Genomic DNA, 20,768 nt, shown 5'->3' on the forward strand with positions numbered 1-20,768 from the left:
TTACTTTGGATACAACCAAAACCTCGAATGTACCTTTCGTAAGGTTAACCAACTTCAAGGCTGTTATGAAACTTTGAAGGTGTATCCTTTTCCCGTTAAGCTCGGGGATGGCATTCGATATTTTTTTAATGTATGCCCTTTGGGCAATTGTGGTTGGTTTTATTTCTACAATGCTGTTGTTAGAATCTGAGTCGGTCAAGTTCTGGTCTGATAATTCAGATTGAATAAGGACGGCCTCTATATCGGGATCTGCAGAGATAGGGTCGTCAGCCTCAGCTTGTACTGGTGGATCTGATGATTCTGACTCTTCTCTAGTTTCTATATTCAACGGTGTGTATATGATAGTTGGTACTGAAATTGTTAAGTCGTACCTTTGCTCTATAGCTATTAGGTTATCCCGTAATTTCTTTAAATATTTTGATACTTTGAGGCTTTGTTTAGTCTGTCTCTCTGATCGTGTATTAGTATCCGTGCTGTATTAAAGCTGCTTACTAATATTTCGGCATGCTTGTTTACAGTGTTTTGCTGTGCTGGACGGGGTCTTGGTAATGACTTATAAGATCTGTCAAAATGAATTTTTATATTATTTAATTCTTTATATAATTCGACCCATTCTATTATTTAATGGAATATTTTCTAGATTCTTGAAACCATCAATGAAAGATGTCTTCCAAGTATCTTGTTATTGTTAATAACGGATTTAATTTTCAGGGCCGGGACGGTGCTCAATACTATCGCCTTTTGGGTACTTGAGCAATGTATCAGGGGGGAAAAGCCTAAGTTGTACCTTTTCATGTACTCATATTCGATTTGATTGATTAGTATAGGCTCAGCTCCTGTTTCGATTATTGATAATACCCTGTTCTGAAAGTCCGGTTCCTTATCAAGAGTGATTCTAATACACTCTGTAGTAATCATATTTTATATATATAGTTTTTGTTTATTTATTTATTTTCATTTTACATAGGATAAAATAACATCTATATTCAATATATTAACATATGTCCATACATATTTATATTATATGGTTTGTGGGTTTCTATTATTTCTTCTTTTATTTTAAACATTTTTTTTACTTGAAAATATCATTACGCTAGGAAAATAATATAAAAAATTATATATCGGGTGTTATTTAATATATAATTTCCTAAACTTGGAAATAACATTTTTTCAAATTAGTTTTGATTTTCGAATTTAATTTTATCCAAATCGAACGATTCTAACATATAGCTGTAAAAAAACAGACAGACAAATAATGAATTAATTTTTTTTTCTAATTTAACTGAAGGTAGCAATAATCCTTTCAAATTTTATATGGTGTTACTAACGTTGATTATTTCCTATAACTGCAATGGTATACAAACATAAGCTTGCCTAAGCTAACTTCCTGTCCTGTTTTACATATTATCTTATACTATTGGGAATATAATTTCTTGTATTTTTAAGAATTTCGAATTAAATTTAATAAAAATCGGACGACTCTAACAGCAGCAGCCACCAGCTGATGTCCAGGTTGATTGCTCCGATATCTGACAGCATGACCGCACATCCATCAGTCCCTATCGAAGCGCATTTCTCCATTCGGAGATTCATTTTCTTCATGTCTCCAAGAACATCCCCCCGATGGCAGATCCAGTTAGAGACAATTCTTCATCGGTTCGTTTATTTTTTCCAGCAGTCCTGTAAGCCATTGATCCATCTTCATCCTCGCTTTCTTCTGATTCTGTGCCCTCCGCGAGAGTATTCTTCGAAAGTTGACCGAATGCGTCCAAAAAAGATACAAAGTCTTCTCGTACAACGCTAATCTGTAACGATAAACATTATTTACTAAATTTCTGTATATTTTCTTGGGAACAACCATTATCCGATAGTTCAGACAATAGGCATCAATTATTATATTTTTACGGAAATTCTACTTCTGCGTAATAATTGGCAGGATTAAAGTATTACCTGAGCTTTTCCCGACAGATCTGGAGATTCACCGAAAACAATCGTGTAGAACTCAGCACGAGCCACTCGTTGCAAAATTTTGTCCAGTATCTCTGCCCTGCAGCATTCAATTTGTTGGTTCTGAATCGTTTTACTGGTATAAGTCGCTCCTGAAGATGTGCTCTCAAGGTGATGCTCCAGAGTTGTGTCACCTGCATCGATTCTGAATCTCAGCAAAGCCCTGAAATTCCCTTCATTTGCACAGGCGTTTTATTTTTCCGAATATCTCCGTCATCTTTATGCCCACGAAGTGGAATATTCTGCTTTCCGCAAAAAATGACCGTTTTCACAATGGGGATAAGTCGTTTTCTGTTCTCTTGCGTTTGCGAAAGATGCTTTTCGTCGAGAAGATTACGGACGCTTCGTTGTGGATTGTGATAGTCTCTCACGAAGTCCTTCCCAGTTGCCATTGCATTCTAATGGTACATATTTTGAGAATGAATTTCTAACACACTTTCGATCCCAACCAAATTTTTTAAATCAGTTAACGACTGCGTGACAAGTACCCCAAGCGGAGTATTCCCCCGATAACCTCCTTAATTTCGAGGCGTAAACCATGGACAATATTTGCAGAATAGCCCTTTCTCACGTCAGATAGTACGAGCCACTCTGCTTGAGAGTCCAAGTGTTTGGAAGAGACGTAGTGTTTTATTTCTTTGCCAGAAACAACTCTCGACGAAAATGGGAATATATAATTTTTTGGAGGAGTCCAAGGATTTTCAAGCAAAATTTGTTTTACGTGATTGTCAATTTTTTGTCCCACGAAATTACCAACATCATTAGAAATGTTTACAGCAATGGAAGAAACTTGCGCAATATCGGAGTTTTTGGAAGAAGACTGTGTTTCGCTGCCAGAATTGTCAATGCCTTCATCATGGTTAGGTGGACTGTGCGTCACTGCACGAGGAACCCCGTATTCTTTCGATGTACTGTCGCAACATCTTCATCTACTTTTCTATTTTCGCAGGTGCAAAGTAGGCCGAGCTGGACTTTTGCCGAGATGATTGTAAGATAGGAATTATAAATATAAAATCCAGTTACCAATTGAATGAAGAAGACAAATACCAATATTGTATCGTACTGAAAATAATAATATACTTGTCGCTTTTTATGCTCCCAAAAATGCCAGAAAAAACTTTCACTAATCATCTTCTCCAAATATTCAAATCCTTGATAGTAAATTTAATATGAAATGACATTCACATTTCTTTTAAGTGAAGCTGTTTTCTGAAATTTTGCACCTTATTCGACTTTTTTTTCAAAATTCTCACTCTATATTGAGATTCCTGAAGTTTGTTAAGAAACACTAAGTTGAAACACGGGTTCTATATGCAAAATTGGCTACTACATTTGTTGAATAAGCAAACCTTATCGTTTAAACAGTGAAATCGAAACAACATCGATACTTACCATTTTAGATATTCAAAATTGGGCACTTTATTTTCCACTATAAGATATAACTCACAGAAATTGACAGAAAGTGAAATGGGTAACTTGGGCAACTTATAGTTACTATATTTTAAATTTCCCTAATTTCATCAGTGTTTTCCTACCATAACTCGTCGCGTTAGCACCGAGCGTTAGGTCCGAAATATTAATCTCTTCGCAGCAGAGCCCGTATAGCAACCCGCATTTATTATTTTAGCTTGCACGCTAATATAGTCAAAAACCTATTGTTAGAACTCCATCAGCGAATAAGAATCACGTAATAAGAATTGAAGCCACAGTTCGTATTTAAGAAGCCTAAATTGAGCCTAAATCTGGCTCTATCATCAATCAGTATTCCCGAGTTTAATGGCGAATATCTAGATTGGCCGTGGTTTCAAGATTTATTTGTGGAATTAGTGCATAGAAACATTAGTGAAGCAAGAAACATTTTGACAGATACGGCCTTCTCTCAAGGCGGATGCGACGACACTTGGCATCGGCTAAAAGCCAGGTACCAAAACGTCAAAATTTTAGTATGTGCCGCAAAAGGAGGAATCGTCGATTACATGCCCATTAACGGGTCTGCGCAACAGCTTCGAGCAATACATGGCACAGTGCCAACGACTTTAAGCACTCTTAAAAACCTCGACATCTGCACAAAATCCTGGGTGTACTGTCGATTATTGAGTGGCGCTCTTGCATGCTGGAAACGATAAGTGCACAACCTACAACAGCCAGTCCGCAGCGAAGAGAGCTTCAAGATTTGTCATCTAGGACCACACCCCTTTAGGGCGTGTAGCCGTTTTCAAGAAAAGGACCCCAAAACGCGGAGCTAGGCTGTTATTCGATTTGGAGCATGCACAAAATATTGATCTACAACTTATTTTAAAGGTAGAAGGAACCGTTTCCGACCCCATAAAGTATATATGTTCTTTCGACCGTCCGTATGAACGCTGAGATCTCGGTAAACTTTAAGAGCTAGAATAGTGACTTGCATATTCCTGGTCTTTCTGCGCAGCGCAAGTTTGTTTTAGCAGGGTTTTACACCAAGTATAACGCCCGCAATCCTCCAAAAAACGTTCTGCCGCCCAGATTATCATATTAAGAAATAGGAGGAAGTGGCGCCTGACAATATCGCTTTGTTGCTTAGATATCATAATTTTCTTTTTTCTGATAGTCGAGGCACTTGACTAAATCGTTCTTCCTTATTTTAATTGTCACGGTATATCCGTTGCGGCAATCCACGCCGGGCTACGAACTTTGAATGCAGGTAAAAAAAGGATTAGTTGTCAGCTCGGAAACTAGTTCGATGCAGGCAGCTTTTGTCACAAAGGACACAAATCTTAAGGCGTAAGTTTTATACGGTGATTTGCTTTGAATTTTGTTAGAGGTCAGGAAGAGTCCGCGAAAGTCAGCCCCTGCCACCAAAACTGCTAGTTTACCGTATAGTTGATGCGGTGGGAGATTTTAGATGACTTGGGTCATGAGGCGAGGCTTGTAATGGAAGCATTTCCGTACCACTGGACGCATAAGGGCTGTACCGTTTATGACCCAAAACATTTTCACGAAGTAACGAAAGCAAGATTTTCGCTTAAGGGTGCAGAAATATCGATGTTAACGGACATCAATGTTTTCTATTTTTTGAGCAACGAACATCGATGATTTAAATAAAACAATAGACAGTTTTTGTTTGGTGTATTTTAACATTATTTTAATTTGTAAAAATAAAAATGTATTTTTCATCAAAAAAATATCCATTTTATTATTTACTTTTTAAATAACGACAAAAAAAAACAATTAAAATAAAATTGTACTATCCTCTTTATAAATGAAAACTAAACTAAACATAAAACAAATTTAATATGGTCCAAAAAAATAATTCTTCTTAAGGGTATACTGTACTTACATTACTATCCTTATTTTATTATCCGTACTGTACTCTCCTTACTTTACTATCTCTAACTTTGCTATATATATTTACATATTATTTACATGTTTGTTGTAAACAAAAAAAATCGGAGCTTAACGACAACAGTCGATGATAGGCGCGTGCGACGTTTTCTTCTAAATTGCCCAGCCTTACTGAAAACTCTTTCATACTCGCACGAAGATGGGGAAGCGCAGAAGTATTCTTTATGTATACCTATGAACATAAAAAATATACGTAATACATTTTCGGATATTTAATACTTACTTTTTAAAAATCTGTCCATGTTTGTGTTCCACCAAACTCAAGTTTTTAGCAAAAACCCAAAAGGACAGCCGTCCATCCGGCCTGAAGCATCTAGACACTTACCTGGACATCAGTTGGTGGCCAGAAGTCCGTGGACGACGCCTAGGAACAACCCGCCCGGTCGTTGGCGAGGGAGGGGAGGCATCTTTTCCTCTTTCTACTTTCCACTCTTTGTTTGTATAGTTGTTGCCAAATTTTCCACTCGCGCTTTTTGTTTCGTAAACACTAAATTAGTGGTGAAAACCGCTTTCGCGACCAGCTGATCGTAGTATGCGGGTGCCATAGCAGCAAGCGGACAGGGTGCAGGCCAAGCACAAAGGTGCACGTAGGGACACCTTGGGCGGTTCTTGTTCTTTTGAAAATTATAAATAAAAAACTTGTAAACCTTATCACTAAGATTTATTCCTTTTCTAATAAATAATTGAACAAAGTCCGATAGAAGAGAAGCAGGTTACTGTGGGTAAAGGCCCAAACTTCGTGCGGTACCGGTGAATTCTCCAGGCGGTGATATGGTGGGTAGGGGACCGGGGGCACAACCCCTGGCGCAAGCCTAGGAGTTGGGCTTGTGGTGGGCGGTGGTACGCCAACAAAAAAAGGCCTGCTGACGCCGGTTAATGCGGATGGCTTTCATACGCGGTTTTCTACCTGACTGGGCCAACATTGGAGCTGACCCATTAAAAAAAGGAATTTAATGGCGAGATCGCCAGAAAAAAGGGCGGAGGGCAGTGGAGGTGATGCATAAGGCGCCGGAAAGCGAAGCTAGCTAAGGGAAAAATAGGGACAAACTTGCTGGGACCGGAAGCACCAGTAAGCTCCAAAACCCTCACAGGAGTGGAACAAAGTCCAGCAGAAGGCAAGGAAGCCCAAGGTTCGTCCGCCACGCAATGACGCTATAGTTATCGCAACCTCCACTGGAGGGTAGATAACACCAAAAGGTGTCTTAAGTGTATCGAGTTCAACCAACTGCAGGACCCAGGAGGACTGCTCTAAATGCTGCTACAACTGCGGCGCGATGGAGCACCAAGCCAGAGGGTGCAAAACAAAGGTCTGCTGTATGCTCTGCAAGCGCAAAATGCTGCTACAACTGCGGCGCTATGGAGCACCAAACAAAGGTCTGCTGTTTGCTCTGCAAGCGCAAAAAGGAGAAAGACTGTAACCACTCAACAATGAGTGGAAACTTCAGGAGGACTATGCAAGGGCTTAGGGGTTAATGAAGATCCTTCAGATAAACCTAAACCACTGAGAGATTGACCAATCGTTGCTGGAGAAATATGTCAATGAGCAAAACGCAGACATGGCACACATAAGCGAGCAATACAGAAACGAAAACTCCGAGGAATGGCAGCCAATAGTAGAAAAAAATCGGCAATATGGAGCTGCGGAAACTCAAGGCGCCAGATTAGCAAGAAAAAAAGCAGAAATTGCTGCGCCAGAGCCCATGTGAATGGTACTGGAGAGCACTTGAACTTGTACTTCTGAGCTCTGGAACAAAACCGACTTTTTCTAGAGCCGGCACAAGTTTTATCATTGACCTCACATTTGCGAGCGCTGGATTGGCCTCGGACTCCAGCTGGGAGGTTAGTGACGGCTATATGAGTAGTGACCATGCAGCAATAATTTGCACGATTAAATCTACAAATGGCCCACCACGCGTTCCAAAGACCGTGGTAGGGTATAAAATAGAAAAGCTAGACGTGGAGATGTTGCAGATGCTGTTCGAGGTCCTCTCTACAGTCAGACGAAGAAAGGGCAACCGCATCGCAGATTACATCAAGGTAGCCTGTGATGCATCTATGCAGAGGAAGGGGAAAGCCCCATTAAGAAAATGACCCGCATACTAGTGGAACCAATACATTGGGGAAGCCAGGAAAGAATGACATAGGGCAAGACGCACATACCAACGCTCAAGAGGAAGACTCGAATTCAGGGCACTCCTGATATACTACAGGGATAAAAGTCGAGCCCTGGAAAAATCCATAAAAGAAAGCAAGCGCAGGCACTTTAATAATATATATAATAGACTCCAACCCTTGGGGCTTCGCATATAAGCTCCTCACAAAATGGCTTCGTGAATTTAATAGACCATCGCCGACTTGCCGCAACATTGGACGTTAAAAACGCATTTAAATCCGCTAGCTGGCACCACACATAGTGTATAAGTTAACTGAAGTTAACCAAGCAGCGGCAATGTCCGATTATTTAAGAGTTCGCTCTGGCCAAACTGCTGACATAGCGTCTGGCCGGAAGCCCATGCATAGCGGCAAGCACTGCACATTTGCGTGGCCGCTATGAAATACTTTTTGTTAGCTTTAAGTTTCAGTTTGTGTCAGAGTCTCATACAATCAAGAGCATAAAACCAATCTCCGGCACTGCCGTTAATTTGTAAATTCATTTGTTGAATTGGTCACCGCGCCTCAAGGGCCGTGACAACGGGGCAAGTGCTCCCATCATAACTCCTGTTACAGGAAGGATCCCCCCCGGCAACCGCCAGGGAACTCAACCACTGCCTATAAGGAGTGGCAACACCCCCCCTGCAACCGCAAGGGGAAATCATCTCACAAATACCTCCGGCGTCTGCAGCATCATCGACTGCAGCGAGGGATAACTAACCACCATTACATTAACTACCAATCAATTTATATTTACTGGCGCCCATCGTAAAAGAACCATGTAAGTGAGCACTTTTATTTACACCATTTTTCTATGTCTGCATGAATTTTTTTTTTGTGTGTATAAAAAAAAAGAAAGAAGGGCAAGAATAGTAAAATATTGTGCCTTACGCTAACAAAAAAACTGCAGCCCCATAAAATTTAAAAAAAAAAAAATTTTTTTAAATAATCTTTGTTAGTTGGCTGACGGTTTGGCATTAACATTGTTTACCTATTATAAAATATCTAAACCAATTATTGTCCCAATATTGTTTGCATTTCTATTTTTGTGAATAAATAAATGAATATTTCTACATAACACAAAAAGTGCGGAATAAAAATTCCTAACCAAAACCAAAAAATCGCTGGCAAAAAATTTTAAATTTCAATCGGAAATAATTCATATAATCGCGTGTATTTAATTCAGCTTTTATATGTCTTTTTTGTTACACAAGAATTCTTGGTATTAGCCGCGCAGTTTTGGTTATTTATTTTTCTTTTCCGTTTTGTTTCCCCACTCCACTTTCGAGAACACGATACGGCCGCGCATGCAGTGTGGCACTTTGTTGTTTTTGTTGTTTTTTTCTCTGTTTGCATAAGCGGCGGCTCAGTCCCCGCGCACCCCTCGCCTTACCGCTACTTGACACAGCAGTAGCGCGACTTGACGAGCCCGCTCACATAACTGAAGCGGTAGCTCAGCCCCCGCGGCCCCTTAACCATTCCAATCGCCTCCATCGGCACATAATTCATACATAAATATTTTTTCTTTCGGGCGACTTTATAGCCGCAGCTCCACATGAGCAATCCGTTTCAACAATATAGAAACATAAGACAACTCTCTAGCGATTCTGAGTCGGAGACCGAAGGGCCGGCCAGATCTTCCACCCCTAAAAGCGTTAACGCTAGCGCTCCCATACTCGCGAACATGGCTTTCAGCATGGAACAGATGACGGCCACCATACAAGCGGCCGTTCAACATGCTGTTCAAGAAGCCAATATCGAACACCAGCGCAGAGAAAACGAAATGCGCCTGGCTATACACCGTCTGACCGAACTGGTCAACGAAAGACAAATCGCTCCCGCCCAAGCGGAGGCTCCCCAAATAAAAAAATATGAGCCTATAGAAATTAGGAACGACATCAAGTGTGACGAGCCCCTAGACGCCGTCAAGTCCCTCCCCGAATTTTCGGGAGCACAGGAAGCATACGTCTCCTGGAGACAAGCGGCAGTAGCCGCATATTACATTTTCAGAAATTACGAACATAGCTCGCGCCATTATCAGGCGGTTATTATTATTAGGAATAAAATAAGGGGCCCTGCCGATGCCGTACTGTCTTCGTTTGGCACTGTACTAAATTTCGACGCGATTATAAATCGACTCGATTTTACGTACAATGATAAGCGGCAGATGCACGTTATCGAGCAGGAAATGGGTACTCTTAGGCAGGGAAATATGACCCTTCTCCAATACTACGACGAGGTCGAGAGAAAACTCACCTTGCTCACCAACAAAGCTACCATGTCGTACGAAGCCTCGGCGGCAAAAGTTTTGTGTGACAAATTCCGGGATGACGCACTCCGAGTATTTATCTCGGGTCTTAAGCGCAGCCTCACGGATGTCCTTTTCTCGGCAAAACCGAAAGATATGCCTTCAGCTCTCGCTTTGGCACAAGAAGTGGAATCCAACCACGAAAGATACTCCTTCGCGGCTTCTTTCGCCAAAAGCCAAGAGGATAAAGATAGGAAACAGCACCCGAAAGCGCAAGAGTACCGACAGGCCTCTGCGCAGACAAATGCACAAACAAATGCTGGAAAAAATCCGTACTACGTCAAACAACACAAGGCGCAAGTACACTCCGCCCCATACAGTGGAGGCGCTCCTGAACCCATGGACATCGACCCATCGCTGTCCAAAATGCTTCGGCCGTCCCAGGCCCCGGCGTACCAAAACAGGAAGCCGGCTGAGTCCGATCGATCTGCCCCACACAAAAGGCAGAGGGTTAATCACGTCGCGCAGAGCGCGAGCGATGCTGGGAACAAATATGCCGCCGCAGCTTCAAGCGCGGCCCAGGAAATTGACGACGACGCTATTAATGATTACGATTCGGACGTCATAAATTTTTTAGAGGAAAGTCCCTGCTACCCGTCATCAGACGAAGAGTAGCAGGTGTAGAAATGAAGCTTTTAATAGACACGGGCGCGTCAAAAAATTTCATCCGTCCATACGAGGGGTTGAAAGGCGTCCGCCCAGTAGATTCGCCATTCTCAGTACATTCCATCCATGGCGTCACCACAATAACGAAAAAATGCTTTGTTTCCATGTTTAACTTGAAGGCTACGTTCTTCATTCTACCAGATTTGTCCTCCTTTGATGCCATCATCGGACTTGACCTGCTAAAACAAGCAGGGGCATCACTTAACCTAGCTTCCGGGCACCTCAGATGGGGCACCGAGACGGAAAAGCTAGAGTTCCAATCATGTCCCAACGTAAATTTCACTGAGGTGGACTGCTCTAGCGCACCACCTTTGGTCAGAAAAGCATTTTCAAAAATGCTAAGCGACAGGAAAAACGCCTTCGCAAGCCCAAATGAGGCGTTACCTTACAACACATCTGTGGTAGCCACCATCAGGACGGTTGATGAGGAGCCCATTTATGCCAGACCCTATCCGTATCCGATGGGAGCGGCAGATTTCGTCAATGGCGAAATCCAAGACCTTCTAAAAAACGGCATAATCCAGAAGTCGAGATCCCCCTACAATAACCCAATATGGGTAGTAGACAAAAAGGGCACCGACGAGGCTGGAAACCGTAAAATGCGGCTAGTATTAGACTTTCGAAAATTGAACGAGAGGACAATACCGGATCGCTACCCTATGCCAATTATCCCTATGATACTAGGGAATTTAGGCAAAGCCAAATACTTTACAACGCTCGATTTAAAGGCCGGCTACCACCAAATTATTCTGGCAGAACGTGACCGTGAGAAAACTTCCTTTTCCGTAAACGGGGGAAAATACGAGTTCCGTCGACTGCCATTCGGGTTAAGAAATGCTGCCAGCATCTTCCAAAGAACCATCGACGACGTACTGCGAGAACAGATTGGCAAATTTTGCTACGTCTATGTCGATGATGTCATCGTCTTCTCAGAGGACGAAAACGCCCACATACAACACGTGGACTGGGTTCTAAAGAGCCTACACGACGCTAACATGAGAGTGTCGGCGGAAAAATCGGTCTTCTTCAAAAAAAGCGTAAAATTTTTGGGGTTTGTAGTCACCAACGAGGGGACCACGACAGACCCAGAAAAGGTCAGGGCCATTAAAGAATTCCCTGAGCCCAAAAACGTTTTCGAAGTAAGATCGTTCATGGGCTTGGCTGGCTATTATAGATGCTTTATTAAAGATTTTGCATCAATAGATAAGCCCATTTCGAGCATTATAAAAGGGGAGCTCGGAAATGTCAGCAGACACAGATCCAGAAGCATCCAGGTACAATTTACCGAGCAGCAACGGCAAGCTTTTGAAAAGCTACGTAGCATCCTGGCCTCTGAGGATGTCATCCTCAGATACCCCGACTATAAAAAGGCGTTTGATCTAACGACAGATGCCTCAGCATATGGCATTGGCGCGGTGCTTTCACAAGAGGGACGCCCCATCACTATGATCTCTAGGACCTTAAAGGACAGAGAAGTTAACTACGCTACCAACGAAAGGGAGCTGTTAGCTATAATTTGGGCGCTAGAGAACCTGCGCCACTACCTTTATGGGGTCAAAAATTTAAACATCTACACTGACCACCTACCGCTGACCTACGCGGTATCGGATTCCAATCCGAATACAAAAATTAAAAGATGGAAAGAACGCATCGATGAGTGTGGTGCCAAAGTCCATTACATGCCTGGCAAGGCCAACCTAGTTGCAGATGCCCTCTCGAGGCAACAACTCAACGTTGTAGAAGAAGAAGAGGCATTCTCAAGCGCGGCCACAATTCACAGTGAGCTGTCGCTTACCCACACAATTCAATCCACGGACAAGCCCCTCAATTGCTTTCAAAACCAGATAATTCTGGAGGAAGCACGCTCTCCGTCAAAGCGGAACTTCGTTCTCTTTGGAAACAAGAGACGGCATATTATTGACTTCACTCACGAGGAGTCATTGCTGGAAGAGCTCGCAACCATAATAGTTCCTAAAGGCGTAAACGCCATTCATTGCGATCTGCATACGCTCGCAGTGATACAGGACAAACTAATCCGACAATTCCCTGCCACAAGATTCTGGCACTGCAAAAACCGAGTAACGGACATTTTTGCAGTCGATGAAAGGCGAGAAATTCTTACTGTCGAGCACAACAGAGCTCACAGATCTGCCCAAGAAAACGTGAAGCAGGTACTCTCCGAGTACTACTTCCCGAAAATGGCCAAGCTAGCGAACGAAATAGTCATTTCATGCAAGACTTGCGCCAAGGCAAAATACGACAGGCATCCGAAGAAACAAGAGCTTGGCGAAACCCCAATCCCATCTCAAGTAGGAGAAATGCTGCACATAGACATCTTCTCCACGGATAAAAAATATTTCCTTACATGCATCGACAAATTCTCGAAATTTGCGGTAGTCCAACCAATTCCCTCTAGGACCATAGAAGATCTCAAACCAGCATTACTACAGCTGATGAATATGTTCCCTAAGGCCAAGGTCGTATATTGCGACAACGAACCATCGTTGAACTCGCACACCATCGTGACCATGCTGGAAAACCATTTCGGCGTTAGCATCTCAAATGCTCCGCCCCTACACAGTGTCTCCAATGGACAGGTGGAGCGTTTCCACAGCACTTTGGTAGAGCTGGCTAGATGTCTTAAAATCGATAAAGGCATCAGCGATACCGTAGAGCTGATACTTTTGGCCACGGCCAGATATAACAAGTCCATCCACTCGGTCATCGACAAGAGACCGGCTGACGTGGTTCAGGCACAATCAGGTGAGCCACAATATGGAATTCAAGATAAAATTAAACTCGCCCAAGACAAGCTCCGGGACAGAGAAAACGCTTCCCGCCAAAATAGAGTATTCGAGGTTGGCGAGAAAGTCCTAGTGAAGTCCAACAGACGCCTAGGCAACAAACTCTCACCATTATGTGAAGAGAAAACCGTTGAAGCGGACATGGGGACCACAGTCCTCATTAAAGGGAGGGTGGTCCACAAAGACAACCTTAGGTAGGCCGAGCGCGACCATGTTATCGCCCGCCTGATAATCAAACTTTTCTTTATCTTTTTTCTAGCCACTAGGCATAAGTTTGCACCCTTTATTATTTTAATCATGCTTTGATGGTGGGCTACCCAACTTCAACAAAATTCATAACACATCAAAATTACAGGTTTTCAACCATATCCCTGATTCTCCTTTTGGCCACAACTTCGGCACGCGTCACGGACTATTCCAAAGCCAAATATATCCCCATCGTTGATGGGCGAATCCTGATATGGGAGGAATTTGCCTTTATAAAGCACTCGGCAAATCTCTCGGAATATAGGCGCGTCATCGAAGAAACTAATGGGATGACCGTCATGTTCCCGCAATCCCACATGCAGAAACTCTTGGTTGTTGACGTCGCCCACTTACGCGACATGCTCGACTCTTTGAGCGTCCATCATAGAGTGGCAAGAAGTTTAGACTTCTTAGGGACTGCGCTAAAGGTGGTGGCAGAAACGCCGGACGCAGAAGATTTTGAAAAAATTAAATTTAATCAATTCCAATTAACAAATGCAAACAATAGGCAGATTAATATTAACAACAAAGTACAAATTCAAATTAATAAAATTTCCGCTACCGTCAACCAACTTCTGAGGTCGGCAAAAAAGTCCCAAATTGATACTGGGCACCTATTCGAGATGCTTTTAACTCGAAATAGGATGATAGCAATGGAGCTACAGGGTTTGATGCTAGCAGTGGCACTTGCCAAAGTTAATATTGTTAGCCCCAGCATCCTAGATCATGCAGACTTGGAAGGTGTGTGGATGGAAGAGCCCACCGAGACCGCGATTAGGGATGTTTTGTCCGTATCGTCCGTTAAGATCTTACAGTCCGATAACATATTACATTTTATTATTAAGTTTCCAAAGATAAAGTCGGCCTGCAGCAAGATTACCGTTTTCCCAGTGTCACATCACGACACCATGCTCAGGCTGGAGGATAACGTCATTGCCGAATGCAACAGTGAGATCCACACCGTGGAAAAGTGCTCCCCGACATCAGGAGCTACATTTTGCCGATTGGCTCGCAGAAGATCATGCGCCCAAGAGCTTCACGCTGGAGGCACGGCGCATTGCGAGACCCAGCAAAGCGATTTACATCCCATCACTTATGTTGATGAAGGAATAGTAATTGTGAATGATCGCTCGGCTCACGTGTGTGTGGACAATGGCACCTGTGCCCATATAAAAGGCACATATCTCATCACGTTTGAAAAGAGTGCCATGGTCAATGAAACCCGATTGGTCAATCATGACACGGCCCAGAAGAGGGCTCCAGGAGTGGCCAGCTCTCCTTCCCTGAACATCACCATGGAACGTAACGTTCTTAGCCTTCCATACCTTCACCGACTGAGTGAACGTAATCTGGAGCACATCAAAGAGTTCGGGAAGGAAATTAATCACCAGCGACTACATCAGTTGGTGTTCATAGCGGGAGCAATATGCTGCGCTCTAATTTGCATCGGCTTGACCTATCGGCGAGTCACTCAGGCCCGAAAAACCGCGGCCCAGCTGAAGGAGATGATTGCCCAAATAGGGTCGGCCGAGGGCGGCCTCATTCCTGAGGGGGGAGTAGTTAACTGAAGTTAACCAAGCAGCGGCAATGTCCGATTATTTAAGAGTTCGCTCTGGCCAAACTGCTGACATAGCGTCTGGCCGGAAGCCCATGCATAGCGGCAAGCACTGCACATTTGCGTGGCCGCTATGAAATACTTTTTGTTAGCTTTAAGTTTCAGTTTGTGTCAGAGTCTCATACAATAAAGAGCATAAAACCAATCTCCGGCACTGCCGTTAATTTGTAAATTCATTTGTTGAATTGGTCACCGCGCCTCAAGGGCCGTGACAACGGGGCAAGTGCTCCCATCATAACTCCTGTTACAGGAAGGATCCCCCCCGGCAACCGCCAGGGAACTCAACCACTGCCTATAAGGAGTGGCAACACCCCCCCTGCAACCGCAAGGGGAAATCATCTCACAAATACCTCCGGCGTCTGCAGCATCATCGACTGCAGCGAGGGATAACTAACCACCATTACATTAACTACCAATCAATTTATATTTACTTATATACAGGGAGTAATAGCGACCTACATCGAAGGCCGCCTGCTCTTGTACGAAACTGAAACCGTGCAATCGACTCACATGGTCTACCGGAGAGTCCCCCAAGGATCAGTCCTAGGTCCTTTGTTGTGGAATGTCATGTACGACGAGATCTTAAGGATCACGATGCCCGAAGAGGCATGACGTAGCCATAGTAGTTATGGCCAAGAAACTCCCAGTTGCCGAAAGAATCGGCAACGAAGCTGGGAAACGAGCAAGCGCATGGCTCGACTCTAAGCCTCTCGCCTTGGCAGCGCATAGGACCGAAGCAGCCCTGATAAGTAGCAGAGAGAAAGTGGAGACGGTCACTATCAAAATCATAAAATCTCGACCAATCCTAAAATACTTGGGTGTTATAATCGATCACCGGCTTTCGTTCAAATAGCATCTAGCGTACGCTAGTGGCAAGGCAGGTAGAACCGCGGCCGTAATTTCGCGAATTATGGCGAACACTCTGGGTCCGAGGCAACCAGGACGTAGATTACTTGTTAGCGTTTTCACATCGACGCTAATGTATGCTGTTCCTAAATGAGCGCGAGCAACAAAAAACGCACAGAGACTGTGTGCTTTGAGGGTCTGCTGTGCGTTCCGCACGGTGTCCCATAACGTGGCGCTAGTAATATCAGGAGTCATACCGATGTACCTGCTAGCAGTGGAGTCAGCGGATATCCGCGTAGGTAGCACAGGGGTCGAAGTCGAGTCCCTACGGAATACAGGCAAATTACCATTGTAAAGTGGCAGGAGAGGTGAGCAAATAGCAGCAAAGGACGTTGGGACGGAAGCATAGACATGTGGACTTTTACTTAGCGCAACTGATGACAGGACAATTATGCTTGAATCAGAAGTAAATTGGTCCGCTGTATGCAACATGGTCACAATAGTTCTCAAAAAACTGCGCATCGAAGCAAAAACTGCGAAATTTCAATAGGAAAGAATCCTATAGATCCCTATGGGCATTCCCCCTTCGGGGAAGTAATACCTAACGGCAGTACCGCCTGGGAAGCGGGGAGGGGGTGTAGTTTTTACTGGGTTAGAGGCCCAGACTTCGGCAAGCTAGCACAGCTCCAAGTTGGCTTTCGATGCTTTAAACCACCACTAACTAACCTTCAATACATGGAATTTTAACGCAGCCGTATTTTCTGGCGACAAAAATCGTAATCGAACAAGTTATTGGGTGCTAAGTCAGGAATGTACGTCGGATGACCCATTGATTCATAATTATGGATCCATGCAAGTCCTTACATGAATGTTACAAAATCAGACAATGTATAAATGTAGTTTTTATAGTTTAAATTGGCTTTAAATATGGTTTAAATTGCTATTACACTTTTCCTTGGCTGCAAATTTAGTCCATTGGAACTAAAAGTATCTTAGGAGATTTTTGTTTTAGATCTAAACTAATATACATTTTTTTGTTCTTCGTGATCGTTTTTCCAACGGTTTGATGGTATTTATTTGATTTAAAGTTTAAGATGTTATCAGTTTTTGTTTCCCAAACATACGACATATTCAAGTGCACCGAAAATTAGCCATGAACACAACAGCTGCATCAAGCCGCGTCACCATATGTCCCATGCAGAGACCGCTTGTATAATTTAACTAAGTTAACCAAGCGACAGCAATGACCGATCGTTCGACAGCCAGCTGGAAAAGGGGAACAGTTTTCTCCCAACATAATCATCCTAATTCTACAGTTGATGACCAGTGGGCAGTCGGCCAAGAGGAACGGTGACCGCAGCGAGGAACAACTCCCCCGCGCCCACAAACTTGCCAGCGACCAGCTACCCGGCCGCTTCTTAGTTACCGCCACTGCTCGTGGTCGACCTGCGCCCACGAGCCTAAGGGCAGCATAAGGATATCCCCTTCAACTGGACGGCTGCATGCGATCACGGTCACATCCACTGGGGGAATATCATAATCTTATAATTGGCGCTCAACGCCAAATACGGATTGCAAAATTTAGGGAATCATGTAAGTGAGCATGTTCATTCACACATGCCCTCTATCTGCATTAAATTTCTCAAAAAACGCAGATACATTGCCAGAAATTTCTGCAGTTCTATTATTAACATTTTATATCAACTTACTAAATTTACTCTCATTAATTGATTGACATTTACAATTTTTTTAAATGATTCACATTTACTTTTTTTTAAAGAAAAATAATATATCATTTTTATATAATAAATATATATTGACTAAATATATAATTAATGGTGGCAATATTACTAAAGATTATAGCGTATTGATTGCATAATATTTTCTTTTTTTTTGCAAATAGATAAACAAATATTTTAGTGCAGCCATTGTCATTGCCTGGCAAAGCAACAACTCAGTTTGAACAGCCCCATCCATCGTGGTCAAAGCGGCGACTCAGCCCCCGCGTCCCCCTTGACAGGCCAGCTGCCTGCAAAAGCATACAGCTTGAGCATGCCTTAATTCTTCAGGGCGATTTGGTAGCCACAGCCCCTCATGAATAATCCGTTTCAAACAATTCTCCGGCGGCTATGATTCTGAGTCCCAGCCGGAACTTCTACACCGAAAAGCGTACGCGATAATATTCTTTCAGCTCTAAACGTGCCTTTTAGTGTGGAGCAAATGACAGCCACCATACAGGCGACCGTTGCCCATGCCGTCCTTGAGGCAACCCGGGAGAGCCAGAGTAGGGAAAACGAACTACCCCAAGCCTTACAGCAGCTGACCGACCAGGTTAATTCGATACAAATCACATTTCACATTCAGTGACAAACGCCACATCCATGTAATTGAGCAAGAGATGGGCACTTTCAGACAGGGAAGCCTAACGCTCTTGCAGTACTATGACGAGGTCGAGAAAAAACAGACCTTGCTTACTAACAAAGTCACAATGTCGTACAAATTGTCTTCGGCAAAGGGTTTATGCGACAAATTCCGAGATGGCGCACTCCGTGTATTTATTTCGGGACTCAGGCGCAACCTCACCGATGTCCTCTTTTTTTTCGGCAAAGCCGAAGGACTTGCCAACGGCTCTGGCTCTAGCTCAGTAGGTGGAATCAAACCACGAGAGATACACGTTTGCATCGTCGTTTGCGAAGAGCCAGGAAGATAGGAATAGGAAAACAAATCCAAGGGCGCAAGAACGCCAGCAAACGTCCCGCTAGGCATACACGCAAGTAAGTGCTGGAAAAAGTCCACACTTTACTAAACAGCACAAGGCACAGGTGCACCCTGATCCACACAGCGATGGGCACTGTGGAGGCACCCCAGAATCTATGGAGGTGGAACCATCGCTGTCCAGGATGCAGGCCCCGGCATACCATAATAGGAAGCCGGCGGCGTCCGATAAAACGCGCCCACAAAAAAGGCCAAGGGTAAATTACATTGCCCAGAGCGCTGGCAACACTGGTGATACGTACACCACAGCGGCCGCTGGCGCGTCCGTCATCAGACGAAGAGTAGCGGGGATTGACATGAGACTTCTAGTCGATACGGGCGCAGCCAAAAATTTCATCCGACCATACGAAGGATTGAAAGGCGTCCGCCCGGTAGAATCTCCATTCAAGGTTCATTTGATCCATGGAGTCACCACTATCACGAAGAAATGCTTCGTGTCAATTTTCAACTTGAAGGCAACGTTCTTCATTTTACCAGATTTGTCCTCCTATGATGGAAACATCGGCCTCGAATTTTTAAAAACAGGCAGGGGCATCACTTTGTCTGGCCTCCGGCCAGCTCAAATGAGGCACAGAAGTAGAGAGAATCGATTTTCATACGTGTCCCGAGGTAAATTTTACTGAGGTGGACTGCTCAAACGCACCACCTTTGGTCAGAAAAGCATTTTTGAAAATGCTCAGCGACAGGAAAAAAACTGTCGCAGACCCTAATGAGGCCCTGTCTTACAATACGTCGGGGGTAGCCACTATCAGAACTATTGATGAGACGCCCATTTATGCCGAACTTTACACATATCCAATGGGGGCAGCTGATTTTGTCAACGGCGAAATCCAAGCTCTGCTAAAAAATGGCATCATCCGAAAGTCGAATTGCCCCTACAATAACCCAATATGGGTAGTAAATAAAAAGGGCACCGACGAAACGGGCAAGCGGAAAATGCGTTTAGTTATAGATTTTCGCAAACTAAACGAGAAAACAATACCCGATCGATACCCCATGCCGAACATCTCGATGATATTAGGAAACTTGGGCAAGGCCAAGTATTTCACAACCCTGGACTTGAAGTCCGGTTATTATCAGATCACACTGGCCGTGAAAAACTTCCTTTTCCGTTAACGGAGGAAAGTACGAGTTTCGCAGATTGCCATTTGGATTAAAAAATGCAGCCAGCATTCTCCAAAGAACAATTGACGACATACTGCGAGAGCAGATCGGCAAGTTTTGCTATGTCTATGTTGATGATGTTATCGTCTTCTCGGAGGACGAAAACTCCCACATCTGACACGTGGATTGGGTTCTCAGGGGCCTACACGATGCAAATATATCAACAGAAAAATCACGATTTTTCAAGAAAAGCGTTAGCTGTTTAGGGTTCATAGTTACCAATAACGGGGCTAACACAGACCATGAAAAAATAAAAGCCATTCAAGAATTCCCAGAGCCTAAGAACATATTCGAGGTCATCATCCCATAGCTAGGCCCATCAAGGATATTTTGAAAGGGGAACTTGGAAGTGTCAGTAGACACAGATACAGGAACATCCCGGTGCAGTTCAGCGAGCCCCAACGGCTGCCTTTCCAAAAACGTAACATTCTGGCTTCCGAGGATGTCATCCTCAAATACCCCGACTACCAAAAGGCATTTGATCTAACGACAGATGCCTCAGCGTACGGTATTGGCGCAGTCCTATCCCAAGAAGGGAGACCCATAACGATGATCTCTAGAACCCTAAAGGACAGAGAAGTTAACTACGCTACTTACGAAAGGGAGCTGTTAGCTATAGTTTGGGCACTGGCCAAATTGCGCCCCTATTTATATGCAGTCAAAGATATAAATATCTTTACTGACCATCAACCGTTGACCTTCGCAGTGTCGGAATCCTATCCGAATGCGAAAATCAAAAGGTGAAAAGCCCGCATCGACGAGTCCGGCGCTAAAATGTTTTATAAGCCCGGCAAAGATAATCTCG

General features: G+C 43.7%; 1 long non-coding RNA gene across 1 annotated transcript; it reads right to left on the reverse strand.

The window, feature by feature from the left end:
- Nucleotides 1–1,417: 1,417 nt before the first annotated feature.
- Nucleotides 1,418–3,460, reverse strand: LOC108032693 (uncharacterized). Its single transcript, XR_007765682.1, has 3 exons — nucleotides 3,400–3,460; nucleotides 1,951–2,978; nucleotides 1,418–1,805 (listed from the first exon to the last, which is right to left on the reverse strand). It is a non-coding gene; the product is annotated as an uncharacterized LOC108032693 (long non-coding RNA).
- Between the last annotated feature and the right edge of the window lie 17,308 nt (nucleotides 3,461–20,768).

This window comes from Drosophila biarmipes, unplaced genomic scaffold (assembly GCF_025231255.1).
Source record: "Drosophila biarmipes strain raj3 unplaced genomic scaffold, RU_DBia_V1.1 ptg000024l, whole genome shotgun sequence".
Taxonomy (NCBI): domain Eukaryota; kingdom Metazoa; phylum Arthropoda; class Insecta; order Diptera; family Drosophilidae; genus Drosophila; species Drosophila biarmipes.